Source organism: Anser brachyrhynchus (assembly GCF_964034855.1).
Source record: "Anser brachyrhynchus genome assembly, chromosome: 17".
NCBI classification, from domain to species: Eukaryota; Metazoa; Chordata; class Aves; order Anseriformes; family Anatidae; genus Anser; species Anser brachyrhynchus.
In genome coordinates, this window is record NC_137710.1 from 5248506 (window position 1) to 5270251 (window position 21746).

The 21746-nt window shown below is 40.2% G+C and overlaps 1 protein-coding gene and 1 long non-coding RNA gene across 14 annotated transcripts in view; one reads left to right on the forward strand and one right to left on the reverse strand.

The window, feature by feature from the left end:
- The window catches only part of TMEM132D (transmembrane protein 132D), a 288698-nt gene that overhangs the window by 40346 nt on the left and 226606 nt on the right, over positions 1 to 21746 (reverse strand). The gene's annotated exons all lie outside the window — the stretch shown is intronic.
- LOC308179467 lies at positions 2601 to 7041 on the forward strand. The gene is made up of 3 exons (XR_013940392.1): positions 2601 to 3913; positions 4760 to 4856; positions 5365 to 7041. It is a non-coding gene; the product is annotated as an uncharacterized lncRNA (long non-coding RNA).

A 21746-nucleotide genomic window follows, 5' to 3' on the forward strand; every position in this document is an offset into this window, starting at 1 on the left:
AGTAAAAGATCGAAACCAAGTTACCAGGAGATGATGACTCCCCCTACTGCCTCTTGGGCCAAAAAAGAGAAGCTAAGGCTTCTCTCTTCCAAAGCATATGGATCAAAAGGACAGTTTCCCATTACTTAAAGAAACAGAGATGCTTTATTCAGACTCAAAGCAATATTTAAAGAATGAAAAAAAAATCCTGGTCTTTTGATAGCTGCTTTGCTAAAGTTTCCCCATTCTTTCCATGATCTTTAGGGTAGGGTGAAATATGATTTCACAAAAAGAGAACTTAAGAAGAAAATCCTCTCCCTCCCTCAGCACAAAAGCCCTTCAGATATTTTGAAATTATAATTCATAGAAAGGTGAGAATATCTGCCTGTACTGTAAGGCCCATCTGTCTTGAGTGTGCATTTGTTCTCAGAAGAGAATATATTATTCAGGCAACTGGGATCTCAGGAAGACTAGCAATTAAGTTTCCAGGTTCTTTTATTTATTTCAAATATGGGCTTTTCAGCAAAGTTACTACATGCAGGTTATTTAGATACTTTTGCCACTCTCCTATAGGCTTGACTGAGCTGCAAATAGGGGCAGCTTGACAGAACAAGTGCTATTACACTATACGATAATTACAGAATCCAAGTATCAGGTCCTGATCTCACAAACACTTGGGCATGAATCTCATTTCATTGGGACTATTCGAGGCCATATCACATGCCTAGATACTTGTACCTACTGCCAAGTTGAAAATACCTGCTCCCCCAAGCAGGAATGCCCTTCTTCCTCCAGTCAGTACATTACAATATGACCCTTGTAATTATTTTATAAAGCAAAGGAAGGTTTAATAACCAAGCCTTTGAAACAGTGTGATTAATGAGGTCTGCTTACCAAAGGCAAATGTAATTTCCCTTGGTAAGAGTTACTAACTGAATGATTCTCAAAAGCTTCATGAATCTCTTTCAAGTTTCCAAATTCTGAGTCCTGGCTTTGGATATTCTGAATACAGACTGCATCCTAATATAGGTGGTACTGCTGCTCTCTGGAAACACATTCAAAACCAAGTTACTTAAAACATCAGCTATGCCACTGCCACTACCCATGTTCCTTCTCAGCCACCTTTTAAAAGCATGTGCAAAGAACATCCAACACACAGGGAATTTCTGCAAGTCCAAAGTCTTGGGTGGCTTTAAAGCTCAGTAACTTAGGTCCTGTCCCAGAGCTTTCTGTCTGAGGCTATCAGTCCAACAGATCTGAATTTACACCAATCATGGCAATAGTCTCAGGGACTTTAAAGGAAGTACTTAAATACCAGGAGACAAGTATACATGTACCTGCTCCTAAAATAAGGAAGAAAATTCCTGTTTTGTCTCTATCTAAAATCAAAGATCCCATATTCAAGGTTTTATAGTTTTTGTCTGTATCCATGTTCCAGATCTACGTTCAGAACCGTGCCCAGCATGGAAAAAATGTCTATGGTGATTTTCTACCAGATAAGTGCTCGTCCAGTCCCAGGAAAACAAATGCACCCAATACTTCTCCAAAGTAAAAGAAGCACAAAGCTAGCTGGCAATGTCTGAAGCTGTGCAAATCTATGCCAGAAAAACTGAGCTGTATATTCAGTTTGCAGATTCCTTAGTACCTCCACGTGTATAGACTTGGAGGATGATCTCTTTAGGCACCTGGTTTGCATCTCTCCCTTTGACACAGAGGCATAATAACCATTTACACCAATTTATGCAACGGGGGAAGAGTAAAACGTTTCTTCAGTCATTTGTTTAATGGCTAGAAAGGGCTTAATGTTCCCATGGTGAAAGCATATAAAAATTATTTCATTTTGAGGAAACAAACATGATACTTATTTAGCTATATAGAGATTTATAGTTCAGAGTCTCAGCATGTAAAAGCTATAAATCTAAATAGTTACTAATTTAAAAGTGTTACTTTTTGCTGCTTAAGTGATAAAGGAATCTTCTGAAGAAATATTTCATATTCTTTATCCATAACTAACATAGATTATAGGAGATATGATGCCAGGGCACTACAAGATGGGAATACTTATGGGTTTTACAAAGCCGTAGCCAAATATTCAGAGTACTTAAAGTTGATTTCCTGAGCAGCTGTTAAAAAAATGCTGATCTTTCTCTAACCATTATGTAGCATAATTCCCATACACAGAACCCCTAAAATAAACAAAGGAAAGAATCATAACAATCACACAAAAACATTTTTTTTAATGTAATAGAAATTGAAGACCAGGTAATCTTTATTCTGAAATTACCACCATGTTCAAAAATGGTAATATTTTTAAAGAAGATTCTGGAGAGAGTATTCTTTGCCTACTGAAGAGACTCGTATTAAATAACTGAGCATATTAAGCCCTCCAGCAGAAGCATATTTGGATGATGCATGCAGTAAGCATCTATTTCAGTAGAAATGCAGAAGTGAACACCTATTAGTTTTTCAGTTTTAATTGGTAGCTTCCCTGCAATTTAATTTCCTTTCGGATATCTTTTGCCATATAATTCCTGGGGTGAAAGAAAGGACTTCAGCAGTATCTTTATAAATCTCTTTTTCTCTTCCCTTTGTTCTCTCCCAGGACACAACATTTCCTAATGTTTGCATTAATAATGACTTTTAAAACAAATAAATATATGACTGACTCATGCTTGGCTTTGAGGCCCCATATCAGATTTATAACAGGAACACTTTGTTTAATAGTAAAATACAAAGAAAAGTTTAGTAGTAACTGTCTGCATTCTTTTCCAAAAGCATTTTAGCATGATTCAAGACATCAGTTTAATGCCGAATCTCTGTTAGCCCTCACAAGCCTCACTACACTACAAGCAGCACTGAGCAAGGCACTAGCTTGTTTTCAGAAAAGACCTGCAGACATGTTTCCTCGAAATAACTTGGACTGATCTGCAGCTCATACCCTACAGGAGAAAAAATACTTGTCCTACCACAGTATACAGGGAAAAAAAATATTAAAAAGTCAGCACAGCACCATAATACATCTTCCATAAGCACAGCAGATTTCCAGTTACATTTTTGATTACAGTAGTGGAATATATTTTTTCCAGGCTAAACGCCTAGCTTCTAAAATTGGGCATGGTTCTTCTGTTTTCAATATGTACCTTGGCTTTGGGGTTTGCCATCTACAGGCTGCAGTAGGGAAGAAAACAAAGTGATCACTGAAATCTCCTCAAGTCCAGGGCATGCCACCAAATCACAATGAATAGCTGCCTGAAAATCTGTTCTATTTGGCACTCACTAACATCTTCCATTTTCCTCATAATGCCTTTTTTTTTTTTTTTAAATTAATCAGCCATTAGAGCATTAATCCAGGGTACCACCTTAAATATTGTCTTTATTAATTTTTTTTAAGGCCTAGATTTTCCTCCTCTTCAGCAAGCAGCCATCTTATTTGTATCGGAGAATCCATGCTTCAGTCATGCATAACTAATTTCAAATCTTATTTAGCATCAAGTCTCCGAATTAAGAAGCTAAGTGACAGCTGTTTAATTAACTCCTTAAGCTGATTAGAAAGCATTACCGAAATCCCCCCACGGAAGAGTTTATAACTGTCAAGAGAGCCTAAGGCCATGTTAATACTTCTGTTTAAATTTAGTAAGCTTCTAAACCAATAAAGTATAAATACTTGACATCCTCATGGATGTGGTCAAATTCAGCTTTTTTCCTCATGCTACCACTGCAAGGGTAGAAACAAAAACAACACGGAAGGGATTTTAAAAGTCAGAAAGCAGCAGCTGAACAATAAAGCAAATAGATGCATCTCTCTGAAGGAGCTGGTGGGAGTTCACACCACCTAACATTCGATTATACTGGATTAGCACCAGGCGCTGGAGTAAAGCTGAGCTTGCACCTTAAATGCAGAGTCATCGCCCAGCTTCTGGTTGCAAGTACAAAGGTTTGTTCATAGGTTCTTAAAACTTAAATCCACCTTTAATGATAAGATTATGGCAGCTGAAGTACAAGTTTTAGAAGCAGCTGGTGGGGCTAGATACATGGTGGTGCAGAGGAACTGAAATGCTCCAAAGCAAATTTCCTTGGTTGTAGTACATTATTGTCAGCTCTGAGCTTGCAAACAGCTTGAGTTCGGTCCTAAAATATTATAGTATTTGGTCTGAAAGCTTGAAATAAATAAAAGAGAACTTTGGTTTCCTTATTTGCCTGTTAGTTTCCAAGATTTTAGGATGCACTAAAAAAAAATAAAAAATTAGCTGCAACAAAGGAACTGGGGCCAGAAACAACACAAAATAATTTTTGAAGCCTGTAATATAAATGAAAGAGTTGACAATGTTGCCGGTATGAGAGAGGACGGTGAAACCTGAATCCAAAATATAAGAAGACTGACATGAACTTCAAAATTAGTTGTTTGTTTTAACATGTGCATTTTTCATTGTGAAGAGTGAAATCTGAAGTCACTGGGAATGGGAGATAGGAGGGGGCATTAACTAAATTTTATTTAAGTACTTGCTACTTAAACAGCTTCTGCTTTAACTTAGTACAGGCAAGACAGTTCCAGAATCAGACTGGCTTAGCATCAGGACACAGGGTTAAAAAGGAGCATAAACCGAAACCCAGGTGCATGCTCCTCTGGATATATCTACCTGCTGACTCAGTCTTCCGCACAGCTGCTAGAGAGGGGAAAATGGATCTTTTTTTAACAGCAAAATGTGACAGCAAAACCATTGGTAAGAAAGAATTGGATGGCAGAATCAATGTCTGAATACATTCTTCTTTCTTTTTTCAGGCTGTGATTCCTTGAAAAGTTTAGCTCGTCATGCAACAGGGGGTGTCACCTCCAGCTCTCACACCTCCTCCGCTGGGGCAAAATCAATGCTTATAGAGTAAGAAAGATTAAAGAATGCATGTGGCTGAAAATCAGTCATTTTTGTTGCTTTGGGGTGGGTTTCCTGCCAGATCCATTCCCTTTCCACTTCACTGCACCACTCCTCAAACAGGAGTCCAGACACGAGGAAGGTTTGGGAATGGGTCTGGGGTGTGATTTCCAGGCTGTGTTTACACTGCCTGGGAATATTATGAAACTTCAGCTTGAGCAAACAAACAAATTTCAGGTTGTTGGCAGTTGTTTCAAAGCCAAACAAAATCCCATGTTTGATTAGCTGAATTACTTTTCCCATCTCATTTACATATAATAATAAGCCTACAATTGTTGGTATAAAGAGGAAGTAACACGAGTAATTTTCTTCCAAACATTACATGCACTTAACCTCTTTTTATTGACTAATCCTCCCACCCTTGTTGCTTTGTCACCCTAGATCATGGATACAATTAAGGGACTCATCTAAGATTTTGGTCACATAGGTGAGCTGCTGTGTTTTGTTGTCTTCACAGAGTCTGCAGAAGATGCAGTATGAGAACCAGCTCCTGGGACACCATCAGGGCCATCTGGTGCTGCTGTTCAGAGAGATGACACTGATACCATTTTAAATTTCAGGGAAGAACCTGAGGGTCAAGTCTCAAGCAATTTTTAGGAAGCACATAAATGGAAACAAAGACTCCTGCAAAGGCAAGTGGAGGTTACTGGCGTTAAAATATATGATGCATAAAAAAGATCTCTTATATTGATACATCTTATTCTGAAGTGAACCTCTCCATTTACAAGCCAAAACGTATGCAAAAAGGAGCAAGAGCTGAATTGTAAGACTAATGCACACCCCCACACCTGCACAGTGGCCACACACTAATCATACACAAAAAGATATTCCGAACACGAAAATAATTTCCAACCCTGGTACCCTTTTTTATAACACAACCCTCAACAGACTTGTAAACTAAAAATATGCTTTTAAATTGCCATCTCAGCTGAAAGTCTAAACTAAAATAATGAGTTAAACTAATATATTCTTACTAAACAATATTAGCACTGAATTAATATGAACCAAATCTAATATAAACCACATGGCTAATTATATTTCCATTTTCACAGTACCATGTATTTGTAGTAGTTTGAAAAAAAATTATTCTTTTAAATACTGAGGGAATCAATAACATATCAAAATCACAAGAGTCTGCTATCCAGATTCTGCAAAGGTTGCTAATAATAAATGATGATATTCAGCCACCTCTCTACTAGGTTTTTTATTTTATTTTATTTTATTTTTTGAGGATCAATCACCACCTTTTAAATGATTTGTAGATGCCAAGCCACTTATACTACAGGCTAAATATCATATTTTTTTTAGAAGCCCTTACTCCTGAAAAATTGCTCTAGTTGGGATATTTCAGTCCAGGAGACACCACACAGAGCCCATGCACTGAGGAATGAGAATAAAACTGCAAGAACAGCTCAGAAAGTCCAGGAAGAGCAAACATTTCTCTCTGAAGTTCAGTCGAATACTGATGGACCAAAAAGGTTCCACATGAAACCCAGCTGGCAGGTTTCCAAGAATCACCATGAAAATCTGACAGAGCACCAACAATTAGTCTGCAGCCTGACCAAGACATGGAAGTAACTCGACAAAGATGCAGGGCCAATTTATTGGTCTTTCCAGCTGATGCATCTCCTCTGAAGCCAACTTACTGATATTTGCTTATCTCAAAGTGAATTTGGCTTAGAGGCTGCAGTTCCATGGTGGGATTTCACGAAAAACACAACAGACATACAACACATATGTCAACTGAGATATTTACTCTTCAAACTATTCGATTTTGAAGTCCTCAAAATGTTATGTTTCTTGAAGCTTAGAGCATTACTGCATTGGAACATGGTCATGGGGGATACAGAGGAAGTTCTGCTCCAGGAAGGAGTGAAAAGATTTAGTGAGAATGAGCAGTGAAAAAAAGCTGCATATAGATATAAAGCACAGCAAGCACAATTTCCCAGGTAAAGAGAGAGAACGGCCAATGTCTGGTTGGTGCTGTAGGGAAAAATGCAACACGGGACACACAAGCTGTCTGTCACTCCTGCTGCCACACAAAAGGCTCTCAGGAAAAAATCATAGTCATATTTAATCTAAGAGTTAACTTTTGCAAAGCCTTTTAGATATTTTATGTTCTTACTAAAGAACTTTAATCTCTGTATAATCTATCACTGCTAAGTTATATTTGAGCAGTAAAAGAAAAGCTAAATATATGACAGTGCTGTGTGTAGTAAATAAGGAATAAAACAACAGCTAGGTGTTACAAAGGAAGAGTGGGATCATTAATAAGATGACCAGCAGTGAGAGGTCTCTCATTGCACAGCCTGCCACGTTCAGTAAAAGGCTCAGGAAAGAAAGAAACGTATCTTAGTCAGAAGGAAAATCCAGGTGCTACCATATCTGCCTTGGTGAACTAAAGCTGCTGAGCTGCTGTTCAGGCTGGTAAATTCCCATGCTTCACATTTGTGTGTTATTACAGCGAGGCAATCCTGCCGTGTGGACACTGGCTATTATTGCAGGATGCAGTCCTACACACTTACGTGATGGGGAAAATAAATAAATAAATAAATCATTTCGCTCTGAGGAAGAGGAAAATGCCTTTTACCTCCCTTTTCCTTATCCTTGTTGGTCTCACATATCTAGATTGCAATTGCCTCAAAACAGGGATCCTCTGTTTTTTGTACTTATGCAGCATCCACTCCACAGTTCAGATCCAAGGCCTAGCTGCTAAACCAACTAACAAAGGCAACAGTTTTCTTGAAGTAGAGACATGGCAAGCACACATGACGAATGCAAGAACAAAATACAAATGACAGGACATGTTGCCTCCATTTTTGGTACTCTTATTAACTGCCCAGCTACTATTTAGGAATGGTACAGTTCGTAATGGTACCAGTAAGCTGCCCAAGCTGTGCTGGATCTCTTTCATACTAGGTAGCTGAGGGGCAAATCCTCCTATAGGAGTTCACTTTTTTTCCATCCACAGAGTAAATAAAAAATTTAATTTGTTTAAATTGTCAAAGTCCCTTTACTGCTTTAATGTCTAGCATTTAGGAATTGTGTTACCTTACTTTTGGCAAGTCCTACTTTGGTTTTCGGTGCTTTGCAGCACTAAGTAGGCTACCATAGTCCTAGGAAGCTGTTGTGTATGTTGTCTGTTTATCAAAGTCAAACAGCTACGAATTGTAGCTGTGAATTGTCAGGCTGTGGTTCTTCAGAAAAATTGCTAATTAATTCACAAGCTCCAAACTGCAACTCCATGAAGCTGCGTGTGCATACTTGATTTGGTCTCTAGACAGACTGCTTTAGCTGATAATCAACAAGGTTTGCTCAAAAAGCAAGCGAACTTGGTGAGCGTTTCTTCCTTGCTTTCCCTAAGTAGGCTGTCAGCACTTCCAGACATCATTGCAGGAGGGAAAGGCATGTCTGATTGTCAAAGGAAGACCTTTCAGAAGAGCAGAGCTGGGAGAACTGGCCTAAAGTACACGAATACACTGTGTCTGATGCTGCTGAATCGCTGAGACTGGGGAGACTGGTAGGGACATGTCATGCAAAATTAGCTAAAACCAATCAAAATTTCACACATGGGGTCAGTATCTCGGCTCCTGGATTGATGTGCCAGCATGAAGGCTCTTTTGATTCTCGGGCCTGCAGTTAAGAAGCCTAACACGGAGGTTTGGTGCCTGCAGGGGTTTGGAGCTCTGTAAGGGGCAGACGATGGGATATGATGTAGGGATTTCCAGCAACAAAATGAAAGCTCTAGGATATCACTTCAAAGACAAGATGCCAGTGAGACTCTAGCAATGCAATTTAGCAGAGTAAATATTTGGTGCGATGTGTAGCAGAGCCAGAATGACGGGGGTCAAACTGATTGAAAGAGCTTTGCTTTCATGGAGGGAAGCATTAAAAATATCCAAACAAACTGCAGGCCTTGTCTAATGTGCTTTTTTTATTCTCTTTCTTTCATCGCTTGCTGCTGTCATTCTGAGGCCATGTTCTGAGCTGCACATCAACCCTTTCCCTCTTCCAGACAGTGCTAACCCCCGTGCACTCGGTGGTGTAAAGGGAATATTAAGGGACACGGCCGGGGAACCCTGTCCCCATCTGCCAAACAGCTCCTTGGGGCCTGGCCAACCAGAAACAGATCAGAGCAACCGTTGTGATGCAGAAATATCCAGCAGACACATTTGACAGGTCCTCTTCTGTCACCCCCTTCTTTCCAGAGCCAGACTGTGACAAAATCCGCCTGCTGCCCTGCCTGCACACACTGCTCCTCAGCCCCTCCTGCCACCACTGCTGCCCCCAGAGCAGGGCCAGGGCTCTGCCACCGCAGACTCCCTGCTGCCCCAGTCCTCTGCCCTGGCCACAAACGTATTTCTGCACTGTTAGAGCCAGCAAGAGACATGCTGAAAGGGAGCTGAAGCTGGGAACAGCTGGAGATAGGGAGTGGGGGGGAATTGGAGGCAAAGAACAGGGGAAGGGGACAGTGAAGGAGATGGTCTCCCACACAGCTTCTGTGGAGAAGGTTCTGCTGTCCAAAGAAAATACAGGAAAATTTCTGTTCCAGTTGAATTTATTGAAGGATATAGGACTTTGCAAATTCCTGTGTAATATGGCACATGTAGTAACCTTAGCCATGGATGCTGGGCACAGCGGAGAGCTGAGGCTGTTGTTTCAGCAGCGAGACCTCCCTGCTCACACACACTGCTCTCAGTGCTCCGTTATCCGTTCTCTTCCTCCCACATAATCACGTCACCCTGCTTCTGCACCAACCGGAAATATTTGTCCTACAGATTAGGGATGCATAAGTGAGTCAATGATCCCAGTAACTACATCAGCTCCCTCACAACAACATTTCTAAGTGCTTATCACAGAGGTATAAATGATTTGTCTTTGTTTTACTCCAGAACAAGGTTTCTGTGAAAGGCTTCCCCAGACTCAGACCATGTGGGAATCAGGCCCATAAGAGTCCTCTGAGGTATCCAGAACAGATGGAACAAAAGGGGATTCAGTGTTTTACTTTCTGAATATGTTTAGATTTTTCTAGCATTTTATCAACAAACAAATTCACACCTGAAAACAACTTCAATATCATCTTGTAATGTGGGACGATACATCTGCTGAGGTCCGTCTGTCAGTGCTTTATGCAGGGTTTTGTTTGTGCTTTCAGGCCCTGCTGGGAGGCATTCAATTATTTCCACATACTAGACTATCACCATGAGTTTGCCTTGGTGACTCACATGTCCTTTGTTAGCCATGCTTCCTCAGTGACCCTGACTCACATGGGCAGGAGCATTAACAGCCGCATCAGCGCAGCTGTCCTTATGCTGGACATCCACAGAGGACTCTCCTCCGCTGCTGGCTTGCCAAGCAGTGCCTTAAGCTCTGGCACCAAACACACAGCACCTACGTGGTGTTTAGGACTTGAGGATCCTCATAACCCAGGCACACAAAGCAAGCACCTCATTTTCATCTCAAAGGTCCTTGACATCTTTGCCCCATCCTACCTCACTGTTCTATTATCTCCTGTAATTTCCCCAGCTTTTAATGCCTACCAGTCGGCTCGTTCACCAGCAGACCCATGCTTTTGCCCATGACACCTGCAGAGCTACTTACACTAAAACCCTCTTCAAAATTCACCTCTGCCATGCTGACTACAGGATGTTGCAAGTCTCTAACATGTTTGTCCCTCTCTTCCCACCTCTGACAGTTTTTATTTAACTCTGTGAGGTCAAGCAAGATCTGTCAGCAAAACAAGTAAGTCAAGGTGCACGTGTGGCATTTATAAATACATACGAAGATTCAGTTCCCTCCATGTCTACAAAGTACTTCTCAGAGGGGAAAGCCATTTAGCAGTGTATATGACAGTAACAATACTAATATATTTATCATCTCTGAACTTATATTTATGTCATTTTAAAAATTGTACTATCCTCTATTCATTTTCCAGAGGTGAAAGCTGAGATGCAGTAAGGTTAGGAGAGCTGACAAAGCTGGGAACAATCCCTGGAGCTCTGCCATTCCTTTTTCTTGCTGTACCTGGAAAATCCTGATAGCAATGCAGATGATGTACAAAGCATACTGGGGAGACAAGGGGAAGATGATGCAGTGACTACGAGAAAAAAGCAGATTCACAGGGATGAAATCTGCCCCAATGTGGGAATTAGCTAGCAGAGCCAGAGAGCAGTGACTGAATGAGTTTTTTGCATTTCTAAAGAGAGGAAAGAAGTTTGTAAGGAACAAGAGAACTCATGTCCTGGTCACTGTGCAGAGGAGAAGTGACTTTGTTACCTATTTTGATCTTTCCTTCCAGATTGGCCTTGTAGTTTTAATAGTACATTAGTAGTTAGGAATGTCAAGTAATAAACAAGTTGAGCTAAATTGGGACCATCACAGGGGCCTTGGAAACCTGCCCCAAAACCAAAAATTCATTCATGAGCAGACGCACAGCAGAGCAGCAGGGAAGCCTGCAGCCAACTGGCTCTGCTGGGTCAGTAATTAGCTCTTCATTTGAACTTTTAACAGAAACACAAAAATAAACAAAAAGGACGTTCAGAAAAAATATAATGTTCCAGCTCCCATATGGCAAATGGGGCCAAAGTCTGCTCTGGGACATGTAACCATGACCTTTGTGAGGACACCATGATGCCCAGGGGCAGAATTTGGGTCACAGGATGTGCTTAGAAAAAATCCATGACAGTGACTGACTAAAGACACTGGTCCCTGTCTGTGGAAGCCACAGAAGTTGGGCCCTCACGCCACTGTGGGTAATCTCACCCATTAACTGTGCCGCACCATGTCTTGAGACTGACTCTGTGCCTCTGGTAACAGAATTAGGCAAGTGCCATTTATCTACGTTTACCTTTGGTTACCATAAAATCATCAAATGGCTCGGATCAGAAAGGACCTTATAGACCATCTGTGAACAGCCCCAGCTCTCCCAGCCTTTCTTTGTAGGAGAGGTGCTCCAGCCCTCCAGTCAGCTTCATGGCCCTCCTCCGGCCCCGCTCTAACAGCCCCACATCCGTCTTGTGCTGGGGGCCCCAGACCTGGACACAATACTTCAGGTGGGGCCTCATGAGGGCAGAGTAGAGGGGGACAGTCACCTCCCTGCCCTGCTGGCCACTCCTCTGGTGATGCAGCCCAGGATGCAGTTGGCCTTCTGGGCTGCAAGTGCACGCTGCTGGCTCACGTCGAGATTTTCAGCCACCAGAACCCCCAAGTCCTTCTCTGCAGGGCTGCTCTCAGTGAGTTCTTCTCCCACCCAGCTCCAGAAGATACTGGTGGCCACAGCTTTCAGTCACTGGTATCAACAGGTCGGCAGCATTAACCCCGCATAATATTGTTGGATGTTAATCCACTGGACTGCAAATTACAGCTTCTTTGTCACCAGTCACTGTGTCCTTCAGCTGCCAGCAAGAACTTCCAGCACAGAGGACAGTAAGGATGGCACCTTTTTAGGCTGCAAATCCTGACCTGGGCCCCAAATTCCTTCTCTCCACATTTGGTCTTGGTCAGGAAATTTGGATACTTTTTTTTTTTTTTTTTTAATATGACACAGAAACGAAAATGTTATTTCCCTCCAAAAAATAGTTACAAATCCCATACCAATAAGGATATTTTGGTGCCTGGATTTCAACGGCACTGTTGTTTTGGAACTTTTGCTGTGTGATTAGCCTGTGACAACTACTGCCACATTCTCTACAAATGGGTGCAATTTTGCTGATCCTGCAGATATGCCAAGAAACTGACCCATACATTTATTTCCCCAGCCATACATAAAGTCTATAGCACAGAGCAGTGTAAGAATTTGAATGAAGACAGAATATTTTTAGGTCTGATGAAGAAGGCAGAGAAGGAAAGCAGTGAGCCCGCAAGCTCTGCTTTGATCATTTAGCCTTTGCAGATTTGTGACAAATTGTTTTTTCTGCATGAATCTGAACTGATACAGATTTACATGAGTAGTTAAAAAGTAATACCAGTTGGGAAATAAAATCCCTAACAGCACCACAGAAAAGCAATAAACTTAAGAAGCAGTTAGACAGAGAGAAGAATGATCAGAAATGTTTTACAATAGAAAAAAAAAATTAATAACATTGAAAAAGAGCGGTTGGACACTTGTAAAGCTGGTTGTGGCAGGCTGAAAGCAGAGAATCCAAAAAGCCATTAGAAAAAAGACATGAAGAATCTTGTAATAATATCCTGAGGAACATGCAGGCTGCAGATTCAATGCCTTTAAGACTATATTGTATGTTCTGCAACAATTGTTTAATGTCTAATCCATCTGGAATGATTGGTAGAGAACTTATGTTAATGTCAGTCCAATGTCCTCAAGGAAATAAATCCAGACTTGACATTAAATTACATATTTTGTACCCAGGACATTTGAAGTATTTTCTCAATCTGATGTATTCAGAGATCTTTATCGAATAATTCTGCTGAAGTCAGTGCAAGAGTAACAGCTTCCTTCTCAGTTTAAATTTGGGAAAAAATCAAATGAATAAAGCCCTATGTTAACAACTAGTCACCCTGTAATGGTTATGTAGTCGTGAACCTGAACAATTCTAGGCTGTAACACTCATACTGATAAGAAATACTGTTAGCTGTGGTGTTTGATGACTACATAGGAGACTGTTTCCAAGGTCAGACATCTAGAAAGGAGTGGAACTCACACTGTTTCTGATGACTTCAAAGCAAAATTCTCACTGATTTTAATGACTTTAAAGCTGATATGGTGATATGACGGTCCCTAACCTTAATCAAATGCAACTAGAATTATCTCAAGGTCCTAGCCTTTTTTTTTTTTTTTTGCAAATTTTTCAAATTAACTAAGCTATGCTTCAGGAATGATTCTTTTTTTCCCAGCCAATGTGTTCAGACATAAGTTTACATTCAGGAAGGAAAGGGAAGGCATGAAGCCTTTCATCGATAGTTTATAAAGCACTTGATCTGATAAACAACTGCCTCCAGATACCAACATTGAGCCTGGTGTGACCGTTTATCACCTTGTTACCAGCTATACAGACTGCCTCTAGACATTTGCTCCTGCAGGAGGCAAGTTGATAAACGGCTGCAGTAGGCTCAGTACTGGTTTGTGACAAGCTTATTTATTAGATTAAAAAAAAAAGAAAAAAAAAAGAGAAAAAAAAAAGGAAGAAAATCATTAGATGACAGCAATAAAAATTTGATTCTTCTTCAAGGTGCTGCCAGATACGTGAGACTGAAATGACCTGACTTTTGATTTTATTTGCTTAGGTTTTCCTGTTGGTTCGAAATCTACTACATGCTAGGGGCCCTGCAGCCAAAAGCTGCACCAAGCTCCTGACCTACCTCAATAAAATGACAGTTTTACTCAATAAAAGCCTGTTTTCAAGGATCAGAATTAGTGCAATGGTTTGCACAGACTTCAGTGAGATCTGGCTTGAGCAGAACTTACTAGGCTGAGTTGGTAATTTATCAGTGGTTAGATGGTAACCACAATCTCTCTATCAGTTAGTTCTCCTTTTATGCCTTTCTGCTTTCTAAATTAAGTATTTCTCCCAAAGTTCCCTACACTTCGACTCCCTCTCCATGAGAAGCAAATAATCCTTTTTGCTTTTCTTCTCTCACTCCCTTTGATTATTTGCTATTCATGTCCAGGAAAATTGAGAAGGGCCCAAAAAGAGCTTAAAATATGATGCAAGGTACAAGAAAAAAAGATGACTGAGTTGACTGATCCCAAGCGAAATTCACAGGATGATCAGTGCTCTGGAGAAAGGGAGCAGAGACAGACTCAGATCCATAGTCTCACATCACAAAAGAGAAGGGGGAAGAAGTTACCAGGTGGCAGGCCTCAAAACAGATGTTTTTTCCACATAAAGTATCTAAATCATGGAATTCACTGCCGCAAAGAACAAGAATGTTTGCATGGAATGACCTCAATTACAATTTAAAGAGCAATTAAATAAATTAATGCAAGAATGAAATAGATCACTCTCTAGATCACAAGCATGCTGAGTTACAAACCAACTTTCTTTGCTCTTCCATCATTTCCATGGTGTTTGCTATCAGTCACTGTTGGACCTGGGGAACTGGATCAGATTTTCTTGATAGAAACAGTACTCTATTTACTGCAATTGTAGTTTAAAAGCAAAATTAAAACTTCTTCCCATAGAGTCATTCACCTATTGTCCAGCTCTCAGGGATTCATTTTATAGATTTGTTGCAGAATTGCATTGGTTAATGGAATGGATTTTGGCATTAGTGGAAAATATAAGCCCTCAATATCAAATATTAAATTATTCCTGATTAATTCTTTTATGGGCTTGGACTTGCAACTGATTTAATACTCCTGGATAATTACTTCTATTATAACTGTGTCTTTGATTTTTAATTAACCATATAAAGTTTCTCATTCAAATCTAATATTACCTTTGTTAACACTGTCAACTTTCTGTTTAGATATTCTGTTCACATTAAACTCTGATGCTCAGACCTTAAATTCTGCTTTTCCATAGCTATGTGAACAAATTCCATATGAGGCTTATTTATTCTACATCATCATCTACCAATAATACTGTCTTCGTTTTCCTGAATACTGATGTCTGCCAAGTAACCTCATTCTTAGTACTGCTGTTCTCACATCACCTCGTCTAAATCATGATTCTCTGCTACTAACTTGGTTGGTCATTTCAGTAATTATTCTCCTGATTTTCAGTTACTTCACTGAAACTAAAGCTTAGGACATGCACGTTAACATTAAGTTAGTTCAGCTTTTACTGGAGCAAGAACTTCACCTCTCCTCCAGACTAATGAAAATCTGCAACACCTCTCTCTGCAACTTTTTGGCATTATACTGAGATAATGAATGATACTGATACAAAGATATGTATATCATGACCTCGTTTCTGTTCTCTCTGGCCGCCTATGCAGGAGGCCAGATTTGGATTATAAAATACCAATAGCAAAGAATAACTTATTGCCTATGCCTATTTGGGAGCAGATGAGTTGTTGACAAGGGGGTGAATTGGCTGCAGCAGCATCACATTTGTTGCAAGACTATTGGCCAAGTCATGTAAGGCCAAAAGCACAACAGTTTAAAACTTGCGTGCCGTTACTCACCTAAATCCATATTTACAAACCTAATTAAGTGACTTTACTCTATTAAAATTCAATACAAGTAAGCTGCCTGGGAATCGCATGCTGAGAGTTTGCAGTGATGAGGCTCCTTATAATTCAGAATCTGGATGTGAATTCAGGTGTCATACTTGAACCATTCACATCAGAATTTGATCTTTGCTTTGAAAATGTCAGTTTTTTCTCCTTTAGCTTTCTTGTAATTAGAATCATATTTGCCTATTGAGAGAGGATATTGACAGTACTTACAAACTCCCTTGAAATCATGGTTTGGATAAAGAGTGAGACATAATATGTAAAATGCAAGTCCCAGCACCACTTTGCAAACCATCACATTGTGACAAATAGATGGTGTTTTGCATTTTTAAAACCCATGATTTTTTATGTTTTGGGGATTCCTCAAAGTCTCCTTAATGTTGTGCATTTTCCTCCTCCAGCCTCCAGCCTGCCCGACTGTAGCACCTCTGCCACCCAGTAATGTCACCGTTGGAGCAGCCCGCAGGGTGACCCACAGATCTCCTTTTATCTTGGGGGCCAAGCACGCCCCACAGTGCTCTCAGGCACAACAGCCAGCAATGAGGATCTGAGCTGAGTCCTGAAGATCACCTGCCATCTGACAACTCGTTTCACAACTGCAGTGTAATCAAGGTGGCTTCACGAGAGGCACGCATTGATTCTCATCACTACAGATGGGCCTGGTACCAGCCAACACAGTCTCTCTGACACAGGCTGACACCTCTTCCAGCCAGAAGCTAAACACAGTCCTTATTTAATCCCAAAAGCTGTCTTTCAAAGGTTTTCCATTTTTACCACAAATATATATAGCTGTTTTGCCTCCAAAAGATACAAACTCTATTAATTAGTGTATGGGTTTGTGGAAAAAGTTGGTAAAGCTCCCTACGTTCAAATTAAATGCTTTTACATTCAAATTAAATGCTAAATTCACTAACTGCTGTGACTAGGCCTATATAATATATATATACAAATATATGAAAAACTAAATATGTGGGTGCTAGTGATAGCCAGTTCTTACAAACGTTAAAGACTTCCTCAGAATGCATAAAGATCTCACAGAATTTCTGGAGATATGGAAGCTTTCTCCATTTCTCCATTAGGATTCCCAAATGAGATCAACTGGGAATCAAAAACTTTGCAGCAAAAAGAGCACAAGAACGATGTGCTGCTGCTCTCTCTCTTCTGTTGGGACCACAGTGAACTGTGCTCAGGAATGTCTCAGGCTGTGCCCTGGTCACTGAGATGCCTCTGCACACAGCTGGATCCCAGAGAAAGGGATGCCTCCACTTATTCCATGGTTAATGAAACCAAGAAAATGGAGCCTAAAAAAATAATTTTGTGCTTGAGGAAATATGGAAATAATCACGAGCTGCTGCATTTAACAGACTTCCCAAAATGAAATTATTTGTATTCAAATATGTGCAAAACCAATGATCATTTTTGGTTTTGATCAGCTCAGCTTAGCCCGTTCTTTGGGGAAATTAATTTGATGCTCTGGGTGTAAACACTCTTTCAAAATGCTTACCGTAAAGCAATGTTTTCCTCCTGCTCTCCTGAGCACCGGAGCAATTTTCAAAGCATTCCCATTGATAACACAAACAAAACACAGACCACTTCATCAGGGGGACCAGAAATTGCAATCAGAGAAGTAATACTTAAAATACAATTTAATCTGTATTCACATTACCACCCGGTCTTCTCCAGGCCATGTGTGGGTGGTGTGCAGAGACTTCATGTAGGTTCAGATGTATTTATGCTTGCTAAAGACCACAAGCAGACATGCAGCAGCTTTAGCCAAAAGGCAGTTTGCAAAGCTATCTACCCAGACCAGAGTGAAAGCAGAGATCAGCATCAGGAGCTCATTTGCAATGAACTGATATAATCTACTTCTAATTAAGTCAGACGGACAAATCATTTCTAGTCTCCTAATACTGGTAACATCCTACCAGAACTTTGTATCACATCTGGGTGACAGTCTGGCTGCAGCATATTTAATGTCCTCTCACAGAGTGTTGTTCAAAGAGGAGGAGATGTTCATATTGGAAATGGACTTCTCTGAAAGCTGCCCGTGATGAATGCTGGGGCTGAGCTTTGCTTCCCTGCAAGTGGAATGAATCTCACAAAATATTTGTGTGTTGCAATGTGCAAAAGTGACAGTTGTAGTTAGAGCAGTGCCATGCCAGAGGTCGGATGACGTGGTTTGCTCATGACAACAGCCCCAGCACTCTGAAAAAAAAATATTTTGTCAGGTCCACAGCAGTTCAGATGAGGGGGGTGGATTAAAAACTCCTGGTTTGTGATTTAGACAAGGGGCCATGAATCTGAGATCCCTCCTGGGAAAGGGAGAAACATGAGCCAAGGATGTATGGCAGTGAACGGGCAGGGCTGAAGCCTTGGAGCACTTTCTCCTGCAGAAGCTATCAGGATCTGAGCCTTATGTTACTGTGCAATAAGAATACAACACAACTTCCCTGAGGAATGCAAATGACTGCCATGGCCCGTTCCGTCTTCTACTTCTCAGCCCCTGTGGTACTGTTAAACCGACAGAAAGTTAAGTGCACTTTTTGGGGCTCGTTTTCTGCTGACTTAGCTGCAATGGCTCAGCTCTGGGTCTGATAAGGGCTGAGCCACTGGGCAGGAAGGGCTGCCCAGGTATTGAAATTCCTGACTAGGATAGTCAGGGAGGCACTGAACAGTTAAGTTTAAGCTGCTCTGGGAAGGCAGCCTGCAGAGCGATAGGAAGAGACACCTGAGAGCTGATACGTCCTCTCGAGTGCTCGCCACTAGCTCAGCACATCTCCATCTGCACCTATGACCATGATTGCCCAGCCCTTCCCTTCACTGGGTAAGTGCTCCAAGAAGGCTGAAATAGGACCTTGGAGGGAAATGGGGCCCAGCTATGTCCTGTCCATCTTTCGTCTTCAGGAAAGAAGAGAGAGACTGGGATTTGAACTTCTGCCTTTCCCATGTATCAAAGGAGGACTCTGTTCCTTTCCTAGATGGTTTCTGATATCCGGAGTTATCAATATCCTCATTTATCTTCCTTTCTTTTCCTTCCATTTCTTCTGTAATTATTTGGGGATATTAAGTGCTGCCAGCATTGGGGTCATTATTAGCCCTAGTTAAAATGTACACTGGAAGACCACAAATTTTAATTCTTGCCTTGTTACCATAGTTACACATGAGTAAGAGGTGACACCTGATCTCTACCTTCAAGCTCTAAGTAAATGATGACTGTCAAAGAATTAAAGAATCTCACAAAAGGAAATGACAGCATTTGAAGAAGAAAAGGGCAAGCACACTCATGGTAAAGACTTAAAATTTTGAGGTAACACTATCAATTTCTATACACACTTTTTCATCATCCTGCCCGTTCAGATCTGATGAGATTGTAGCCAGTTTTTGATCAGTGTCATGATGCTTCTCAGTTGCATATTGAGAAGTTCTGCCTCTGATCACAAAGAGCACAGCTTTACCAAGGATATACATGCAAGACTCCAGTTAGTCTTACTCTGATTTTTTTTTTCCTGCTAAATGAACGGTTCTAAAATATGCATTTAAAGGCAACTTTTCTACCATCACAGAATAAGCAAAAAAATATACCAGAATCAATTTTAAATCTGACAGAATGATTAATAATACTTATACCCCCAGATTTTCCCATCTGTCAAAATATTAGTGCAATTGCTATCATGCCACAGGTGTGTAACTGCTGGGATGGAAAACTACTACAAGTTACTCAAAAACTTCAGAGAGCAGTCCTGTATGGGGACTCAGTATTTGACAGTAGAAGCTATTGTTACGGTCTTTGACAATAACTTTAATGCCCGGATATTCTGCCATATTTTTAACATGTTATTGTTTTAACATGTTTCAAAGAAAAGTCTTCAGTGTGTTTGTCTGAAAGCAGCACTTTTAATGTCAGAACAAGAGGCAGAATGGAAGAAAAAGTTACCTCATGCTTTGCTGGTCTTGGTTGATGGATGTAGGAGAAAACCTGCAGACTTTCAAAACAGCTGACTGTGCCTGAAGATGCGTTTGGCTTGCTGTGTTTCTACCCCAGGTACTGCTATGAGTGCTAAAAAGCGATACTCCTCTTGTGCTTTCCCACTTTTCTACATTCAGAGTCTCATTTTAAAGTTAAAATTCTCAGTATGAGCTTTCCTAACTGGTAAAGTAGGATTTTCAGAAGTACCCGTCTTGGAGGGGATCATAGTAAAGAACAATTTTTCCTCATCCACCTGAAAATGTCTTTATTCCATAAACCCAATTCTGAAACTAATTTCCCCGTCATAGCACATACTAAGGCTGCTTTTTTTCATGTGTACAATGTTCTACCTCTGCTAAGCTACGAGATCCAAGATTTTAGATTAACGACTAGAGCTTGCTTTATGAATCCGCGGGTCTTAAATCCTATCTCCAGAAGTCATGCAACGGTATTCATCCTCTTGATTTTCATTACAGTGGCACAAAACCCCAAGAGATGTGTTTTAGTGACAAAGCATCTGTGTTGTGAAATTTTACAGCTGATGCAGTAGGGTGCTGAGGTTGAGAAAATAAATTTTCCTCTACGTTACAGAGCCAAATTAAACGAGGGTTAACTAAAACATACCAGAAACCAGGATTTGGATTAATTTGAGCACAACGGCTGTCTGTCTGTCAGTCTCCATTCTCTTTTTATGTGTGACATATGCTATTTCTCTATTGTCATAGAGTGTTTCAAGATAGACTAGACCTGAACTTCTAAAAAAGAAAAGGAAAGAAACTTAAAAATAATATGCCGTACTTTAAAAATTATTCCTGGCATGGAAGAGATGACCAGCCTCTGAAAGAGAAGGCTCAAGAAATGAATGTTCAGGTGATGAACAGTGATGGTCTATCTGTGTTTGAGGGTCAGGTTTTTTCCTTTATTTTATTTTATTTTATTTTATTTTATTTTATTTTATTTTATTTATTTTATTTTATTGTATTTTATTTTATTGCATTTTATTTTATTGCATTTTATTGTATTTTAACAAAGCTGAACAAAACCAGAGCACATATCAGAAAAGTGTATATTCTTTCACCTAATGTTACCTTTTCCTTTTTTTGTTCTTTTTTTTTGACATTCCCTATTTTTTTTATCTTCTGTCTCCTCCCCACCCCAAAAAAAAAAAAACAAAAAAAAATAGGGTTTCAAAGGTGCATCTAAGTCTCTCACTTTAGTATTTTAACATTCAAAAAGATGAATAGGAGGACTTGAATAAAATCCCACAAAAATTAGCCTGGTAGCCATGCGACCACAGTAATTTCAGAGAATTTCACCTGGTAGCCTGGAAGAGAATCTGAAGCCTAGAAAGTTCATATTCTGCACAGGTTCATGTTCCATTATAGAGAAGGGTCTTTTACAACATGCCTTACAGGGCAAACATGGATACAATGAATCTCAAACGCCAACCTGTCAATCTAAACTCAATGGTTTTTGTTGTTGTTGGTTTTTTTTTTGTTTGTTTGTTCGTTTTTTGTTTTTTTTTTTTTTTTTTTTTTTTTCCAGATAGCTTTCAAGGACATTTACTATAAATCTGTGAAAAGAGAGCTACTAACACGTCTGGGATTTATGGAAAGTGCTGACTATTTGTGCTCCGTCTTTTGTCAATAGCATTAAGATTTGCAGTTTGCACTGAATTATCCAATGACCTAAATCCTAGCAAGCTATCAAAATCTGTTTCCTAGATAAAGTCATGC